The sequence below is a fragment of the Dama dama genome, chromosome 4 (assembly GCF_033118175.1).
Source record: "Dama dama isolate Ldn47 chromosome 4, ASM3311817v1, whole genome shotgun sequence".
Lineage (NCBI taxonomy): Eukaryota > Metazoa > Chordata > Mammalia > Artiodactyla > Cervidae > Dama > Dama dama.
The window spans coordinates 17,883,222-17,903,658 of NC_083684.1; the positions used below are offsets into that span (position 1 = coordinate 17,883,222).

Here is a 20,437-nt window from a genome sequence, read left to right on the forward strand (position 1 = left end):
AAATCCACTCCGTGGGGCCTTCCCTGGCGGTCCAGTGCTTAAGAATCCACCTGCCAATGTAGAGGACACAGGTTCGATCCCTGGTCTGGGAAGATTCCATGTGCCGAGGGGCAACTAAACCTATGGACCACAACTACTGAGCCGCATGCCCTAGAGCCCGAGCCCTGCAACAAGAGAGGCCACCGCAATGAGAGGCCTGTGCACCCCAACAAAGGGCAGCCCCCACTCTCCCCAAATAGAGAAAGCCAGTGCAGCCAAAAAAAAACAAAACCAAATTACTTTGTGCTATTGTGATTCCTAAGTGTGTCCTTGAACTTTTAATTTGTTGTTCAGTCGCTCAGTCGTGTCTGACTCCGTGCGACCCCATGGACTGTAGCCCGCCAGGCTCCTCGGTCCATGGGGTTCTCCAGGCAAGAACACTGCAGCAGCCATTTCCTTTTCCAGTGTGTCTTTGAACTTTGAACTTTCAATTTGAGCTTGACAAATGCTTTGAAGGTGAAGACTTTTACCTTTCAATTCGAGCACATAGAATTTGAAAGCATTTTTCCCAGGCGTGAGCAGCCCCTTTCAAGGCTCAGGGCAGCGTGTGGCTGATCCTCCCAGTGACAGGAAGCCTGCACCCTGAGGGGCTTCCCTCGGCCTCTGGTGAGAGAGACAAGGCCCTCTCTTTGGGAAGGGTGTCCTTTTGCTGCTGACTGGGACTTGATGTGAGTCGCGTGCCTTTGATTGGGAAGCTGAGTGGCAGAGGCCACCTCCTCAGAGCAGAAGAGGCTGATGGAGATTGATTTTAAAGCTGGAACTCAAGCCTTTCAGGTTGCTGAGGTCGGTGGGTTCTCTGTCACACAGGGTGAAAACGTGTCACCTGTGTGTGGGATACCTCCAGGGCGGGTCAGACTGTGGCTCCGACATTGGACCATACAAGGTGCCTTCCGCTCGCTCACCCTACTTAGTTAGCCGGGGGGTATGTTAGCTTCTGGGGCTGCAGTAACCAAATACTGAACTCCGGATGACTTAAAACAGCAGAGGCATGTTCTCTCACAGTTGCGGGGGCCAGAAGCCTGAAATTGAGGGTGGGGCCCTGCCACCGAACCCCTCAAGGCTCTCAGAAAGGCTCCTTCCTTGCCAGTGTCTCGACTGGTGGCTCCTGACATCCTGGGCTTTCTTTGACTTGTAGCGGTGTGGCTCCAGCATCACACGGCCCTCCCCCACACTCTCCCCTACCCCATGTCTATTCTTCTTAGGGCACGCTCACTGCGCCAGGGCCCCCGGCCCACTCTGACCCCATCTTTGCTGGGTCACACCTGCAGACACCCTACCTACCTCCACGTGAGGCCGCACTCACAGGTACCAGAGGTTAGGGCTTCTGTGTGTCTTTTTTTTGGGAGACAATTCAACCCAAGACGAGGAAAATTGCATCCTGAGGGTTTTTGGTTTTTTTTTGATGATCAATCTGCCTTACATTCAGAACGCAGTGATTTTGGAAGTCCCATCTGAAATCAGAACATGGCTTGTTTTATCTCTTTAATTGGTTTTAACCATTCCTGCGATAATTCATGACCCGCTTCGGGTCTTCAGCTGTCTGTGTGTGGCCACGTGTTAGCCTCCGTGTGACTGGACGCTTAAGCACACGGGTCTCTTCTTTACCATCCACACCGAGGATGCCCGACTGGGTTCCGGGACTGGTTTTGCCACCGCAAAGGGGCCAGAAGGTGGGTGGTGAAGTCCTGGGGACCAGCCTCCAGCGTCCTCTCCAGTGGAGTCACGCAAGACGCGCTAAACTCCCCGAGCCGTGAGCTGAGGCGGCACGTGAGCAGTGCTCTCCAGCAGGAATGCGTCAGAGAGTCCGCGCCCAGGGTTTTTATGGGGAGCCAGTCCCACGAGCACCCTCTGCCCGGCACCTACCCACACCCCAGACTCGCAGGAGGACAGCAGGAGCCCAGTGCTGGCCCCGCTGTCTGTATACAAGGTTTAGGACAGGGAGCCGCTTGCCACTCCTGGGGGTGGGGGGGACCCCCCGGGGGACCCTCCCCAGGTCCAAGCTCCCAGACGCCAGTCGAGGGCCCACCTTGGAAGCAAGCTTCCTGGAGACCCCTGTCTGGGGCCTCTGTGTTAACACTGACATCGCCCCGAGTCCCTCCCCTGCTCCCCTGGCTTCCTCACGACACGGCCCTTCAGAGTATAGATATCTGAACCACCCGCCCCCTCCTCAGGATCCCAGCACCACCCCCACCCCACCCCACCCCACTGTCTGTGTTTGGCCCCAAAGTCCTTGTGACGGAGATGCCTGTGCCTCACCCCCGCCTCCCAGCACCCACGCCCCAAGACTCCGTGTTTTCTTTTTAAACTTTGTTTATTTATTTCTGGCTGGGCTGGGTCTTCACTGCTGCACAGGCTTTTCTCTGGTTGTGATGAGTGGGGGTCCACTCTCTAGTTGCGGTGCACAAGCTTCTATTGCGGTCGCTTCTCTTGTGGAGTCCAGGCTCTGGGGCCTGGGGGCCTCGGTAGCTGTGGCACACGGGCTTAGTTGCTCTGCGGCATGTGGGATCTTCTTAGACCAGGGAGCGAACCTGTGCCTCCTGCATCAGCAGATGAGTTCTTTGCCACCGAGCCGTCAGGGAAGCCCTCCTTGTCTGCGCGTTTTCACTGCTCTTTTCTCCTACGTGGCAGCATCGCATCTCCCAGACCCGCCATGGTGGGATTGATTCTGTCAGCGTTTCAACTTGGGCTTTTACAAACAGAACTCCTGACTCCAGATCGTTTAGAAGTCAGTTAATTTCTCTGTGGCGTTTCAGCCTCTGAAGCTTTTAGGTCCGCGGGCTCTGACAGTGGTGTGGGAAGACTCACCTGTGTGTTGTGCAAGCCTGTCCCAGAAGCGCTGTCTCTCGGGGTCTCTGCCTGTCTGTTCCCGAGTGTTATTGCTTTGACCCCCTTCACTGCTCTCTTTGCCTGAGTGTTTCCAGATCTAATATCGTAGCAAAAGGCAGCTGTTGGAAGGAAACCAGGCCGAGCTTAGTGACGAACGTGCTGTTGCTTCAGTGACAGGGCCACTTCCCCCTGCAGAGCGGATCCCTCCCGGCTGTGTCTCCTCTCGCGCTGTCTGTGAGCCTGCGGGTGTGTGAAGTTCAAGAGCAGTGTAAGTCATCCGCTTCCACAGGGCGCTGGGCTCTGCATGCGGAGCGGGAGCACGTTTAGCCCCTGACCTGGTCCAGCAGGGTGAACGTTCACCTGGTGCCGTGGCTTCCAGAAGTTCCCACTTCTTAATTTCAGAGGGTGATGGAAGGATCTTGGGGGGAGGTCTCATCTCACTGAAAAAGGCAGACCCTGGAGCTAAATCCCGTGCACCTCCCAGGACCCTTCATTGGGCGAAAGAGGTTCGCCGCCAGCGGTTGAGAACAGCTGTTGAATGTCTGTGTTGCTGACAGATGGGGAAGCACGGATTGCTTCTCCCAGCCGGGCCAGGTTCTCCACGTCTCAGGTCATTTTTAGCACAGGACACCTCTTTTCAACCTGAAGGAGGCCTGTGTGCCCAGGTCATCCACACTGAACTCATTCCCGTAGGCAGTGTGTCAGTTCTGAGGGGAAAAAAAAATTGTATAATCTCGGAACCCCTGTATTTATACATTGGCAAGACAAACACTCTGTGCAGGAGGTCTTGGTCCTCAGAGGTCTTGCATCCAGGCTGCTCTCTTGCTCTCCCTGTCCTCGCCTTCCCCGCCTTCCACAAATATTTGTCAAAACCCTTCTATGGGTGAGACACGCTGGGCCCAATTACCTAGAGCTCACAAAACAACCGGAAGTAAACGACACCCTCACTGACCTCCGGATGTATCAGCAGAAGGAGGACACTATCCCACAGCCAAGGTCTCAGGAAGGCCGAAACTAACGAGGGGAGACTTCCTGCCTTTCCTGCTCAGCCAGAACCTTATTTTCGAACATCTACATTTTCTTTCTTTCCACAGACTGTTTCTTCCAGCAAAACGGCATAATATTGCAGAAAGGATGATTGATCTAGAGTTAAAAAAAAAAAAAAACTGGGCTCAGAGCTATGAAATGTGGAAAATGCTCGATCAATACAAGCCATCAGTTCAGTGCAAGTGCTAGTTCTTATGACGAAGTCCTACCGCAGTCATCATAATATCTTACATGCTTTAGCAAGTAACAGCTGTCTGTGAGGTTGCAATGTTACAAGATGGGGAGCCTGAGTCTGGGAAGCAACAGAGCCATGCTCAAAGCCTGTGCCCTTGATCAAAGCCTGTGCTCAAAGCCTGTGCCTTAGTATGTCTTTGGACTTGTGTGCCGCTTGGGGCCTCTGACGCCTCAATTGTAAGAGGGAAGAAGGACAGCAGTCCTGAGCGCCAGCTCTGACGAGGAGGAGAAGAGCAGTGTGTGTGAAGCACACGCCACCCCCCAGAACCGGGGACACGGTGCTCGTGTCCCTATCGCTCACACACATGGAGGTCTCTTCTACGAGACCACCTGCCGTGTCTTTATCCACTCACCAGCATGCCTGGTGGCCAGGTCCCCAGAAGGTGCAGTCTACGCCTGACACACACCTTTGGGATCGTCGCCCCTCTTCTCCACTCCTCAGCCCCACAGACGGGACTGTCTCTATGGGAGCAGTTGATCGGAGAGCAGAGTGGGATTTGCCCACAGGAGAGGCAAGTTCACACTGTAGTCACATCCTCCACTGCTCATTGCCTTGGGCACGCGGGCTCATCTCTCTGGGAGGGGCTGTCCTCATGTGCAGAACAGGGAGGCTCACACATCCCCCCTTGCAGGATTGCGGCTGGGCCAGAGGGAGGCGCCAGAGCTGACAGGCGAGTGTCCCTCTGGCCAGTGCGCTTCCTCATCGGCCTCTCTTTGTCCCCCAGAGATGCTCTAACTGCACCTGGCTTCCCTGGGGCATCATCTTACACATTCGGGGAGCACTTGACGTTAACCCCAACTAACTTAAATAAAGCCTCCCCTCCTGGTTTCCAAGGCTGGGCGTCATCTTCCTGACCACTCCCTCTTCTGGGGTCCCACCCAGCCGCCTGGAACTCACCGTTCTCTATTATTTCTTTCCTCTAAAATGTCCTCAAAGAACTGAAAGCCTCACTCTGCTTCTCCTCCCTGGCCTTTGTGCATCATCTCTGCCCTCCCACTTTCCTTTGGGTTGATTGCAATGCCTTCTGCCTCAGCGCTTGCCTCTGACCCCCCCCACACCCCAATTCTGCAGTGAATGGATCCTCCCCAGGCCTGGCTCCTGTTCGACTGAGCCTCTGCTCCAGAATCTTCAGTCACTCCCATTGTATGATGTATGACGTCTAAACTTGGCCCAGCCCACGAGGATCTCCATTCCACGGCTTCAGCTCAGCTACCACGTCACTCCCATTACTTAAAAAGCAACCATGCCAAATTTTGGGAGCACCGAGATATTTTAAGTAGGTGAGTGATTAAATGGTGGTACACCCAAACAATGGAATACTTCTTGTTGTTCAGTTGCTAAATTGTGTCTGATTGTGACCCCATGGACTGCAGCACGCCAGGCTTCCCTGTCCATCACCACCTCCTGGAGTTTGTTCAAACTCATATCCATTGAGTTGGTGATCCCATCCAACCATCTCATCCTCTGTCACCCCCTTCTCCTCCTGCCCTCAACCTTTCCCAGCATCAGGGTCTTTCCCAATGAGTCGGCTCTTCGCATCAGGTGGCCAAAATATTGGAGTTTCAGCTTCAGCATCAGTCCTTCTAATGAATATTCAGGGTTGATTTCCTTTACGATTGGCTGATTTGATCTTCTTGCAGTCCAAGGAACTCTCCAGAGTCTTCTCCAGCACCATAGTTTGAAAGCATCAATTCTTGGTGCTCAGTCTTCTTTATGGTCCAGCTCTCACATCCATACATGACTACTGGAAAAACCTCTCACTGTACAGACCTTTGTCAGCAAAGTGAAATCTCTGCTTTTTAATATGCTGTCTAGGTTTGTCATAGCTTTTCTTCCAAGGAGCATCAGTACTAAAAAGAAAGGAGTTGTTAAACCATGAAAAGACGTGGAGGAACCTTAAATGCATATTATTAATACTAAGTAAAGGAAGCCCATCTGAAAAAGCTACATGCTATATGATTCCAGCTCTGTGACATTCTGTAAAAGGCAAAATGACGGAGAGAATGAAAAGATCCGAGGATGCTAGAAGTTAGGGGGAGGGAGGGATGAGTAAATGGAGCACAGTTTTAGAGCAGTGAGAATACTCTGCATGACTCTATCATGGGGGCTACATGACCTTATAGATTTGTCCAACCAGAGTGTGCAGTGCCAAGGGTGAGCCCCAGTGTAGACTGTGGACTGTGGGAGATGACCTGTCAGTGTAGATCCATAAGGTGTGACGAATGGACCACTCTGGTGGGGATGTTGATATGGGGGAGGCTGTGTGTGTAGAAACAGGGAGTATATTAGAACTCTCTTTGCCTTCCTCTCGATTTTGCTGTGAACCTACAGCTGCTCTAAAAAATAAAGTCTTTAAAAAGTCTAAGGGACACAACGTAATTATAGAAATATTAGAAATACAAATAGAAAACGACCCACAGTTCCGTCAGACAGAGACAACTAACATTTTGCTGACTGGTCCCTCGGACCTTGTAGATGTGTGTGTGTAGCCGTGTTAACGTATACTTATTTTAAACAAAGACAGAATGTAATGGTGCCTCCGTGTGGGAGCCTCTGCTTCCTCTCAGTGGCCTGCAGTGGGCGTTGAGAGGGCAGTCACCGGTGAGCAGATGCCCCTAATTCACTTCCCAGGTGGCACAGCAGTGAAGAGTCTGCCTGCAATGCAGGAGACGTGGGTTCGATCCCTGGGTCAAGAAGATCCCGTGGAGAAGGAAATGGCAGCCCACTCCAGTATTCTTGCCTGGAGAACGCCATGGACAGAGGAGCCTGGCGGGCTGCGGCCCATGGGGTCGCAAAGAGTCGGACACGACTGAGCAGGCACAAGTTTGAACCCCCTCTCACTGGCATTTATGTTGCACTTTCTGTTTACTCTCCTTTTGGTTTTATTTTTATTTCCAACATTGTTAAGTTTTTGTTAAGTTTTGTTTCATTTTCCCCTCTGCACCCCTCTTCCCAGGTTTCCTAATTCACTAGTTTGGAAGATATGGACTGTGTTCCTATTATTTTAGGAACCCTTAACTTCCCCTTTTTGCTGGGTTATGTTTCACAGAAAAGCGCATAAAATATAAATGAGCCACTGATGCGTTCCCCAGAAGCCGCGCCTCCCAGCAGGCCCTCTCCCCGGAGGTCCCACTGTCCCCAGGGTCATCAGACCCCTACTCTGCCTTCTGCATCTACTGCTTATGTATTCATCCTGAAGTGCTCCATTTTCACTTATTTCCAAATTGATATCAATGGAACCATATCATGTGCATCTTTCTGTAGGGGGTGGGTTTGGCTCCTTTTACTCAACACCGTATTAAGGTTCATCCATGTTGTGTGTAGCCCTAGGCCATTTATCTTCATTGCTGTATATTATTCATTTGCACAAATATACACACTTTATTTATCCATTCTAATGTGTTTTTTTTCCCCATTCTAAAGTTGATGGACATTTCCCCCCCTAGGCTTTGGAAATTAATATATATACATACACATTCACACAGACACACATGTATATGTGTGTGTGTGTATATATATATATATATATATATACACATGTATTCTGGTGTTTGCATTTTTACTGGGCATATACTAAATGTGGAATTGTGTGTCATAGGGTGAAAAGTGAAAGTGAAGTTGCTCAGCCACGTCCAACTCTTTGAGACCCCATGGAGCCTACCAGGCTCCTCAGTCCATGGAATTTTCCAGGCAAGAGTACTGGAGTGGGTTGCCATTTCCTTATCCAGGGAATCTTCCCAACCCAGGGATTGAACCCGGGTCTCCCACATTGCAGTACATAGTTGTAACTTGTTGTTATCTTAATTTGTATTTATCTTATTATTAATGAGGTTGAGCATACTTTCATGTGTTTATTGGCCTTCTTGCTTTCTTGTAAAAAGTTTCCTCCAGTTTTTCAATTATGGTGTTTCATTTTCTTATTGCTTTGAGGAGATCTTTATATATTCTGGATAAGAACCAGTTGTTTGGTACATGCATTATAAATATCTTCTCTCATCTGTGGATTTTTAATGACATTTTTGATATTAAATTTCAATAGAGTTGAATTTATCAACCTTTCCCTTGAGGTTAATGACTTATTTTTGTCTTAAGGAAAACTTAGCTATTCCAGATGCATGCAGAGAGATTTCTAATATTAATTTTAAAGACTTTGAATTATTGCCTTCACATGTAAGTCTATAATTCACATAGAATTGCGTTTTGTGTATGGTGTGAGGTTAGGGTCCAATTTCTTTTTTTCCCATATGCCAAGTTATCTTGGCATGTTTAAATAAAATGGAACACAATAGAATAATATCTTCAAAGAGATGAGCAAGAGTATCTGTCAAGCTAGAATCTAAACCATCGCTCAAGAGGGATTGTGACACAAAGACATTTCCGGTGAAGACTGAGAGGGTTACCACTAGTGACCTGAAATAAAAGACCTTCTAAAGGCTGTAGGCAGGAATGGAGTAACTGAATACAAGATTTACCCACATCTCAGCCTGTTTCTGCAAGGACCCCATTCCATAGCTTATTTTTGAGGTCATAAGAAATGTTAAAATGCCAAAGAATGCTCAAACTACTGCGCAATTGCACTCATCTCACACACTAGTAAAGTAATGCTCCAAGACATTACATTGCCAACAAAGGTCTGTCTAGTCAAGACTATGGTTTTTCCAGTAGTCATGTATGGATGTGAGGGTTGGACTATAAAGAAAGCTGAGCACTGAAGAATTGATGCTTTTGAACTGTGGTATTGGAGAAGACTCTTGAGAGTCCCTTGGACTGCAAGGAGATCCAACCAGTCCATCCTAAAGGAAATCAACCCTGAATTTCCCCTGGAAGGACTTATGTTGAAGCTGAAACTCCAATACTTTGGCCACCTGATACGAAGAGCTGACCCATTTGAAAAGATCCTGATGCTGGGAAAGAGTGAGGTGGGAGGAGAAGGGGACGACAGAGGATGAGATGGTTGGATGGCATCACTGACTCAATGGACATGAGTTTGGGTAAACTCTGGGAGTTGGTGATGGACAGGGAGGCCTGCCATGCTGCAGTCCATGGGTTTGCAAAGAGTCGGACACGACTGAGTGACTGAACTTACTGACTGAGTGAAGAAATGTTCAAACAGAATCCACTGGGGTTTGGTTTGATGGACCCTCAATGTTATTTTCACCCTACAGCTGGAGAGGGTGGCTGGCTTAGGCACAGAGCCCTGCTGAAGTGGGGTTTTCTCTACCTTCACAGATTAAGGAAACAGAGTAATCTGCTTGTTCATGTCATCCCTAAATGGAAGGGAGAAACTTTTACAAGAAATAACTTTTTCAGCAAATCCAGTGTATTTTTTTAACCTCTCATTTTCCCCCTGCAATTCTGACATGTCTACATGAAATTGGCCACAGGAAGGAAGAAGCTATTTTCTGAACATCCCTCTACACCCTAGATTTCACAACAGGCATGAGTTTAGGTGGGGTGAGGGGGGCTTCACGCTGTCAATGGCAGCTGCTATTTGGTAGTCACACAGTATCAGAAGACGCTTAGGGTTTCTGTAGATCCCCTTGTGCAGTCAGGGAAAGTAAGGATCCGAGGGATCATGAAATACTGCCTTTAGGGAAAGAGACTTTCAGAGCAGAGAGTCTAAACACTTCTGGAAATGAGCCTGGAGTGAGAGGTCAACTCAATGAGGGCTGCAATGAGGAAGTTAAGAGTTTGGGGAAGGACAAGGAAAAAATAGAATGACCCAACCACTGGGAGGTCCCAATGACCCGGACTGCTGCTCCATTTCTGTTTGTTCACATATTTATTTTGGAAAATTATGTCAAATGTCAATTTCTTTTCCATCGATCTCCTTTGTTGTTCAGTCGCTAAATGTGTCTGACTCTGCGACCCCATGGACTGCAGCACTGCAGGTTTCTGTCCTTCACCATCTCCCGGAGTTTGCTCAAACTCATGTCCGTTGACTCAGTGATACCATCCAACCATCTCATCCTCTGTCACCCCCTTCTGCTCCTGACCTCAGTCTTTCCCAGCATCAGGGTCTTTTCCAAATGAGTCAGCTCTTCTCATCAGGTGACCAAAGTATTGGAGTTTCAGCTCGAGCATCAGTCCTTCCAACGAATATTCAGGGTTGATTTCCTTTAGGGTTGACTGATTTGACCTTCTATAATTCATTCAACCTCTTGTAATTCATCAATGTTAATTGTACAAGTTCAGATGCATGTCTATGGAACTAACAATTGAAAGATCTTGGGCCCTATCTTGGGGGGCACTGCTCTCACGGAAGCAATAAAATACTTTACCTGGAGCAGTGGTTCTCAAACCTGAGTGCATCTCAGAATCACCCAAGGGAGTGGTTCTGAGAGGACTGCGGCTCTTAAAACTATCCTTTCACACAATGGGGAGCCCAGGGTCCCTGGGTTATCCCTGAGGAATGTGCAGCCACCGCTGACATCTTGTATTAGCCGTTCATTTCAGTGTTTGCGCTTGTCTGTGTAAATCAAGTGAGGGCTTCCTCCAATTTCCCCATCAGTCTCTGAACTTCGTGGAGTTTGCATCCAGCCCGGCTGCCCTTAAAAGGACTAATCACCTGAATTCCCTGGCAGTCCAGTGGTTAGGACTCCGCACTCTAACTGCCAAGGGCTGTGGTTCAATCTCTGGTTGGGGAACTAAGATTCCACAAGCCATGCGGTGTGCACACCCCCCCACCCCAAAAAGTCCTAATCATTCAAGTTATAGGCATGACCAAAATCCTTTGACTTTCTGTCCTTCACTTCCGACCACCCTTCTCTCTCCTCCACTTCTTCTGTGTCAAAGTATGGATGCAGGTGACAACCGCTGTCCTCACTGCCTATGGGGCATCAGCTCCTTCACGTGTCTCATTTCATCTTCACAGCAGCTCTCTCCCTCTCTTTTTAATTTACTTATTTATTTTGCTGTGTCAGGTCCTATTTGTAGCACATAGGATCTTTTGTTGCAGCGCACGGTCTCTCTAGTTGTGGCCCATGGGCTCCAGGGTGCAGACTCTGTAGTTGAGGTGCACAGACTTCGTAGTTGCGATGCGGAGGCTTAGTTGTGGCGTGTGGGATCTTAGTTCCCTGACCAGGGATTGAACCCACGTCCCCTGCATTGCAAGGCGGATTCTTAACCGCTGAACCCCCAGGGAAGCCTCCCACAATAGCTCTTTGAGGTGGAAACTTCTCTCTGCCATTTACAAAGGAGGACACAGACTGGGGCAGTTCAAAGGGACTTCGGGGCAGGAGCACACAGCTGGCGCGCTGCAGGCAGGCCATGCGGTGGGTGTGCTGCGTGACAAACTCGGATCTGTGCAGGGCCTGGCTGGAAGGTCATAGGACCTCAAAGTTGTTCGTGGTTAAGTTGACTTGCTTCCTGGTGTTGACTGTGCATAGCACTCCTCAGGGTGAGTGGCCTGGAGAATCAGTGATGAAGTAACTATTCCAGGAGGCATCAAGGGTGATGCCTGCTAAACCAGAGCTGTTACACCCGAGCGCCTGACTGTCACCCAGGCTCCATCTTTCTGTGAGGGGCTGTTGAACATAATGAACACAAGGCGTCTCACTTTGGGGGCAGGAGAGCCTTTGTTCCAGAAGCTGTTCTCAGCAGCCCAAGACGATTCTTGCTGAGTTCTTTCTGGGAGTTAGAAAGCCTCTCAACTGTCGATGTGCTTACTAGGTATACATTTGATTTGATGACTAGTACACGTTGCCTTGGTGTGATCACTCACCTAGAGCCAGACATCCTGGAATGTGAAGTCTAGTGGGCCTGGAAGCATCACTGTGAACAAAGCTAGTGGAGGTGATGGAATTCCAGTTGAGCTATTTCAAATCCTAAAAGATGATGCTATGAAAGTGCTGCACTCAATATGCCAGCAAATTTGGAAAACGCAGCAGTGGCCACAGGACTGGAAAAGGTCCGTTTTCATTCTAATTCCAAAGAAAGGCAATGCCAAAGAATGTTCAAACTAGGCACAATTGCACTCATCTCACATGCTAGTAAAGTAATGCTCAAAATTCTCCAAGCCAGGCTTCAACAGTATATGAACCATGAACTTCCAGATGTTCAAGCTGAATTTAGAAAAGGCAGAGGAACCAGAGATCAAATTGCCAACATCTGCTGAATCATCAAAAAGTCAAGAGAGTTCCAGGAAAACATCTATTTCTGCTTTATTGACTATGCCAAAGTCTTTGACTGTGTGGATCACAATAAACTGTGAAAAATTCTGAAAGAGATGGGAATACCAGACCACCTGACCTGTCTCCTCAGAAATCTGCATGCAGGTCAGGAAGCAACAGTTAGAACTGGACATGGAAGAACAGACTGGTTCCAAATAGGAAAAGGAGTACGTCAAGGCTGTATATTGTCACCCTGCTTATTTAACTTATATGCAGAGTATGTCATGAGAAACGCTGGGCTGGAGGAAGCACAATGTGGAAACAAGATTGCTGGGAGAAATATCAATAACCTCAGATATGCAGATGACACCACCCTTATGGCAGAAAGCGAAGAAAAATTAAAGAGCCTCTTGATGAAAGCGAAGGAGGAGAGTAAAAAAGTTGGCTTAAAGCTCAACATTCAGAAAACTAAGATCATGGCATCTGGTCCCATCACTTCATGACAAATAAATGGGGAAACAGTGGAAACAGTGGCAGACTTTATTTTTTTTTTTTTGGCTTCACTGTCACCACAAATGGTGACTGCAGCCATGAAATTAAAAGACGCTTACTTCTTGGAAGGAAAGTTATGACAAACCTAGACAGTATATTAAAAAGCAGAGACATTACTTTGCCAACAAAGGTCCATCTAGTCAAGGCTATGGTTTTTCCAGTACTCATGTAGGATGTGAGAGTTGGACTATAAAGAAAGCTGAGCGCTGAAGAATTGATGCTTTTGGACTGTGGTGTTGGAGAAGACTCTTGAGAGTCCCTTGGGCTACAAGGAGATCCAACCAGTCCTTCCTAAAGGAAATCAGTCCTGAATATTCAATGGAAGGATTGATGCTGAAGCTGAAACTCTAATACTGTGGCCACCTGATGTGAAGAACTGACTCATTAGAAAAGACCCTGATGCTGGGAAAGATTGAGGGTGGGAGGAGAAGGGGATGACAGAGGATGAGATGGTTTGGATGGCATCACCGACTCAATGGACATGAGTTTGGGTAAACTCCGGGAGTTGGTGATGGACAGGGAGGCCTGGTGTGCTGCAGTCCATGGGGTCGCAAGGTGTCGGAACATGACTGAGCGACTGAACTGAACCGACACGTTGCCTTGGGGCTTCCCAGGTGGCACTAGTGGTAAAGACCCTGCCTGCCAGTACAGGAGATGTAAGAGATGTGGGTTTGATCTCTGGGTCAGGAAGACCCCTCTGGAGGAGGGCCTGGCAACCCACTCCAGTATTCTTGCCTGTAGAATCCCATGGACAGAGGAGCCTGGAGGGCTGTAGTCAATAGTGTCACACAGAATCAGAGACAAGTGACTTAGGGTGAAGTGACTTAGCCGGCATGCATGCTTGCTGCCTTGTCATATTACCTGAATTGCTTTTTTGTTTTTTTCATTATTCAAGGAATAGATATTAGCAGGAGACATTTAAGATCCTCTAGTTTCCTCTCGCTCCTAAAACAAATCACCACCAACTCAGTGGCCTAAAACAACACAATTTAAGTGCTGGGGATATAACGTAGGACACAGTGACTCTAGTTAACAAAACCGCACATGTTTGAAAGTTGCTAAGAGATTAGACCTTAAAGGTTCTCATCACAAGAAGAAAACTCTATAATTCCGTCTGGTGAGAGATGTTAGACCTACTGTGGTGACCATTCCACAATATATACAGATATTGAATCCTTGCACTGCGTCCCTGAAACCAATATAAGGTGGTATGTCTATTCTGCCTCAATTTTAAAACGCATGCAGACTTGTTTTCCCACAGTCCTGGAGTCAGCAGTCTTGCGCGGGACTCCCTGGGCTGACATCCGGTGTCGCAGGGCTGTGCTCCTCCTGAGGGCTCCAGAGGAGGGCCGTGTCCTTGCCTTTTCCACCTTCCAGAGTCTCCCACATTCCTTGGCTTGGGGACCCTGTCCTCCTTTTTAAAGTCGAGGGTGTAACAGCTTCAAATTTCTCTTCCTTTCTGTCTCTGACCGTTTCTGTCATCGCATCTCTTTCCCTGACTCTGACTCTCTCTCAGTCCTCTTGTAAGATCTCCAGTGCTGACACTAGACACACTTGGATGAGGCAGGGTACCCCCCCATTTCAAGACCCTTAACCACATCTCTTCTCTGCCCCATCACCACACCACACCCTCCCTGCTCCCTCCCCTCCACAGGATCTGCACGCATCATGATTCTGTGTGTGTATGTGTCAGGGCTGTCTCTCCCACTGTTCTACAAACTGTGTCTTGTACACAGTGCTCTTCCCAGGACTGAGAAAGGGATGCTGGTTGAATGATCCTTGAGTTGAAATTTCCTCCTTTGGTCCACTCCTCTCCACTTGCAAGCTATGTGTTTGTGCAATAGGGGAGGATGAACCCCAAACCAGTACTGTGACCCCAGAGCTTCCAGCCAGTGTTGGGGCGCACATAGGTAAGCATCACGGCCTCCTTAAGTAGCCTGGGGCTGTGGGCAGTGCCAGATCTGGGGAGCTGGGCTCTGGAAAGTAAACACTCCACGAAGACCCTGATTAAAGGAAGACCTTGGCTCCTGTCTCTTTCTCTACTGGTTGCTTCCATTTTTTCTCAGTGAAATAGGAACCAGATCAAGGGGGTGCTGGAGACTGAGGAGAAAGTATGCGATGGTTTCCAGGGGAGCAGGAGACAGAGATGGGTCCAGGCAGCAGAAAGGCTCACCGAGGACGAAAGTTGGGACCAAAGGGAGGTGGCCAGTCAGGTGCGTGCTCTCCTCCAGCTGTGCCCCGCTGCAGGGCACAGGTGTGGAGAAAGGGTGACATTTATCCAGGCTTGGTATTGGCCAAGGAGGTAACATTCTGTGTGTACAGAGCAGGTGGGACATCCCACTGCGGACAGAGGGCAGGTCCGGAGGTGGGAGTGATGCTCACGGATACCTGGGACAGCCAGGACGCACACTTCAGAACCAGGTAGACCTGGTAGACTTTCCTCCAAGGATGCCCTTAATTCTGTGATTTTAAAAACAAATTTTATTTTTATTTATTTGTCTCTGCCAGGTCTTAGTTGTGGCAAAGTGGGATCTTTGATCTTAGTTTCGAAGTGGGGAATCTAGTTCTCTGACCAGGGATTGAACCCGGGCCCACTGCATTGGGAGCTTGGAGTCTGAGCTGTTGGATCATCAGGGAAATCCCAGCTCTTAACTTTGATCTCATGAACACGTGGCAGGAGGGGAGCCCCGGGCCCTGATGCCCTTACTAGGGACTGTTGTCTGAACAGAGAGCTTACCATGGAAAGGTCACCTGGAGGGCTGACTTCAACCATCACCATCATTTTCAAACTTGAGTGGTCACCGTGCCCAACAGGTGGGGGGCACAGAAGTGTAAATCCTCAGGAAACTCACATGCTGGTTGTGAGAGATCAGCTGACACCAGAACACAGTTATAGATGACATTTAACCAGCTCACAAGTTATTTCTCATTCACGCCTGGGGATTATGACCCAGCGTGGCTTGAATTTGCCCCTGAGCCAGGCAGTGGGAAGAAAACCCAGGGGCCAGGAGGGTTGAAGGCCAGGTTTGTGTCTGTGCGGTGGGCGACTCCTGACAGGTGTATTCTGGATGCCTTTTATGGGCCACGTCTGTGCCTCAGGCGGCCCCAGGAACTCCCCCGCTTCCTGCTGTGGTCGTCCCGCTGATGGGAAGTGGTGCCTGACCAGTCAGTTTCCTTTCACATCAGTTTCTCTTGAATCCTGTTACTCTGATGCTTGAAGATGGGTTAGGGAAAGCCCTTCCTAGGAATTTCTGGTGCTGTGGGCTTTTGCCCCTCAGACTGCATGTGGGCCTAGGCATTGACAGGCGGGGGTGGGTATCCTCAAGCCATAAGGCCCCCCACCCCTGGGGGTGAGGAAATTTGGGTGATGCCTACCAGGCAGGTCGAGGCTGCTCCCTATGGGGCTGGCACTGCTCGAGGGACTATGCTTGGTCATCCTAGAAGCCACCGTCCCCTCCCTGGGGCCCTTGTCACATAAGATGGCCAGGACCTTCCCTTTGAAGGCTTGGCCCTGTACAGGCTGTCTTGCAGGTGGGCACAGAGGGCTAGCGGACCTCTCTGCCTTGTCTGACTCATGCCTTTCTAGGCGGATCCCAGGACCCCCATCCTCTCATGCAGAATCTCCTCTTCAGGATCACCCTTGGTGCAAATGTTCCCCAAGTGTCACAGAAAATGAAGGGCAAGGGTGAGGGTGAGCACTTTCAGATGTCCCGGACTCCCGATCTGGGATGCTGACTGGGGAACGCAACATGGAAAGTCCACGCTGACAGGGCAGCTGAGAACCAAAACCCTTCTGGGCACGAAGTCAAAGTTGTCTAAAAAGAAGGGAAACCAAGAGTCTTGGGCCACGTGCTTGGAGAGCCACGCAGCTGGGCAAGGGGCCTGGTGTGGGGAGGCGTCAGGGAAAGCCTGAAAGTCTGCAGTGTTTTGCTTTCACTCACCTAGATTTAGAGGAATCCTCTGGCAGAACGAAACTGAAGTCTTACTTCCCCACTGTTGTGACTGCCCTACTGGACTTGTTCTTGGTCATGGACTCAGGACGCTTCAGGGTTCAGCTCTGCTAGTGTGCGATTTATGTACAATACAACTCACCAGTGTTACGTGTACAATTTGATGACTTTTGACAAATGTGTACAGTCATGTAACCCCCGCAGTGACAAGATAAAACGTCCCCATCGTCCCCGGAGTTCCCTCATCTCCCATAGCCAGTCTCCTCCCTCCTCTCTCTGCTCTCTCACTGTGAAAGTGAAAGTTGCTCGGTCACATCTGACTCCTTGCGACCCCATGGACTATACAGTCCATGGCCAGAGTACTGGAGTGGGTACCATTCCCTTCCCAACCCAGGGAGCGAACCCAGGTCTCCCACATTGCAGGCAGATTCTCTACCAGCTGAGCCACCAGGGAAGCCCAAGAATACTGGAGTGGGTAGCTTATCCCTTCTCCAGCGGATCTTCCTAGCCCAGGAATCAAACTGGGGTCTTCTGCATTGCAGGCGGATTCTTTACCAGCTGAGCTGTGGTTTGGTCTTTTAAGATAATTGGATGTACACGGAATCTTATGTGTAGTAGTCTTCATGTTTGGCTTTTTAAACTTAATGTCAAGCTCTTACAATTCACCTGCAACAGTGTGTGCTACTCCATGACCCGGAGACACCCAGTACGTTTGGACACCCAGTATGGACACCCAGTATGTTTGGACACCCAGTATGGACACCCAGTATGTTTGGACACCCAGTATGGACACCTAGTATGTTTGGACACCCAGTATGGACACCCAGGATCATTTACCAGTTCATGGATACTTTGGTTGTTTCCAATTTTTGGAGCCTTGAGTAATGCTGCTATGCACATTTGTTTATAGATATTAATGTGAGCATACGTTTTTCTGTTTGTGGCAAACACCTATGAGTGGAATTGCGGGTCATGTGGTAGGTTTACGTTTCCCACAGTGACGGTACCATGGCACACCCACCCAGCGGTGCAGAAAGCTCCCATTGCACCACAGCTGTGCCAGCGCTGGGTGTGTTAGTGTTTTAATTCTGACTCTCCTAATGAGCAAATTGCCAACATCCGCTGGAGCATCGAAAAAGCAAGAGAGTTCCAGGAAAACATCTATTTCTGCTTTATTGACTATGCCAAAGTCTTTGACTATGTGGATCACAATAAACTGTGAAAAATTCTGAAAGAGATGGGAATACCAGACCACCTGACCTGCCTCTTGAGAAACCTATATGCAGGTCTGGAAGCAACAGTTAGAACTGGACATGGAACAACAGACTGGTTCCAAATAGGAAAAGGAGTATGTCAAGGCTATATATTGTCACCCTGCTTATTTAACTTATATGCAGAGTACATCATGAGAAATGCTGGGCTGGAAGAAGCACAAGCTGGAAGCGAGATTGCCAGGAGAAATATCAATAACCTCAGATATGCAGATGACACCACCCTTAATGGCAGAAAGTGAAGAAGAACTAAAGAGCCTCTTGATGAAAGTGAAAGAGGAGAGTGAAAAAGTTGGCTTAAAGTTCAACATTCAGAAAACTAAGATCATGGCATCTGGTCCCATCACTTCATGACAAATAAATGGGGAAACAGTGGAAACAATGGCAGACTTTATTTTTCTGGGCTCCAAAATCACTGCAGATGGTGACTCCAGCCATGAAATTAAAAGATGCTTACTCCTTAGAAGGAAAGTTATGACCAACCTAGACAGCATATTAAAAAAGCAGAGACATTACTTTGCCAACAAAGGTTCATCTAGTCAAGGCTATGGTTTTTCCAATAGTCATGTATGGATGTAAGAGTTGGACTATAAAGAAAGCTGAGCGCTGAAGAATTTGATGCTTTTGAACTGTGGTGTTGGAGAAGACTCTTGAGAGTCCCTTGAACTGTAAGGAGATCCAACCAGTCCATCCTAAAGGAGATCAGTCCTGGGTGTTCACTGGAAAGACTGATGTTGAAGCTGAAACTCCAATACTTTGGCCACCTGATGTGAAGAACTGACTCATTTGAAAAGACCCTGATGCTGGGAAAGATTGAGGGTGGGAGGAGAAGGGAACGACAGAGGATTAGATGGTTGGATGACATCACTGACTCACTGGACATGAGTCTGGGTAAACTCTGGGAGTTGGTGATGGACAGGGAGGCCTGGAGTGCTGCGGTTCATGGGAGTTCGGACTCCTGCGGTTCCCAAGGAGTCGGACACAACTGAACGACTAAACTGAACTGAATGAGCATATAGGAGTATCACTTTAATTTGTGGTTTTAATTTGTATTTCCCCGGTGACTGATGATGTTTTCACTTGCTTATTTGCCATCTATTTATCTTCTGTGATGAAATGTCTGTTCAGATCATTTGACTTTTTAAAAAAACTCAGTTGTTTGTTTACTTCTTCTTGAGTTGCAAGAGTTCTTTATATTCTAAATATGAGTCTTTTGTCAGGTATGTGTTTTGCAACTATTTTTTATGGTTTGCCTTTTCATTTTCTTAACAGTGTCACTCAGAAAAACTTAACACTTTTTGATCAAGTCCAATTTATCAAATATTTTTTTTTTAATTTGTACTTTTTTGTGTTCTGTTTAAGAAATCTTTGCCCAGCCCAAGGTCACTTATGTGACTTTATGTTTTCTTCTAGAAGTTTTATAGATTTAGCTCTAACATTTATATCTCAGATTTATTTTGAGTTCATTTTTGCATATGATATGCGTCATTGTTCTTTTTTTCCCCCTTATATGAATGCCCAATTGTTTAGCTATTGGGACTACCAGTAGTTGAAGAGATTATTGTTTCTCTTTTAAATTGCCTTGGCACCTTTCTACCTTTAACTGGTAGAAAATCAATTGGCCACTTCTTTTTTTTTTTTTTCATTTATTTTTATTAGTTGGAGGCTAATTACTTTACAATATTGTAGTGGTTTTTGTCATACATTGACATGAATCAGCCATGGATTTACATGTATTCCCCATCCCGATCCCCCCTCCCACCTCCCTCTCTACCCGATCCCTCTGGGCCTTCCCAGTGCACCAGGCCCGAGCACTTGTCTCATGCATCAAAAATATGGAACGCTTCACGAATTTGCATGTCATCCTTGTGCAAGGGCCATACTAATCTTCTCTGTATCATTCCAATTTTAGTATATGTGCTGCCGAAGCGAGCACCAATTGGCCACTTCTAACTGGATCTATTTCTTCTAAGTGGATCTAGGCTCTCTTCTGTTCTGATTTTTTCCAGAAAAAGTAAGATTAAAGCACAGTGTGTCTTGTGAAAACCTATTCATACTTTATCCAATAACATTTCTATTATAATATTTCCATTGTCTGTGAAGAATATAGTCTATTTTTTTGTGAAGTTAGTAGTATGCTCTGGTCAAAAACATTTTTAGCTGGACATGATTTAAATACTGTAACTCATGTTACAGTGGGAACAAACGGTCACTATGGTCTAATGCCTTTTGAGGATGAGATGTACACCTTATACCTGAAATATACACCTTCCCCTCCTCCTGCATTTTTTAAAATCGTACACAACTCCCACGTTGATGAGTGTTCAAGAGAAGCCCTGCCTCACACCTAGGAGGTCCCCATCTCACCACACCTTGGTGACGTTTCCCAGTTTTGAGGACTGTCTT

The 20,437-nt window shown here is 48.0% G+C and overlaps 1 non-coding gene across 1 annotated transcript; it reads right to left on the minus strand.

The window, feature by feature from the left end:
• Positions 1–19,860: 19,860 nt before the first annotated feature.
• LOC133055270 (U6 spliceosomal RNA) lies at positions 19,861–19,967 on the minus strand. The gene has a single exon (XR_009692570.1). It is a non-coding gene; the product is annotated as a U6 spliceosomal RNA (small nuclear RNA).
• Positions 19,968–20,437: the final 470 nt, after the last annotated feature.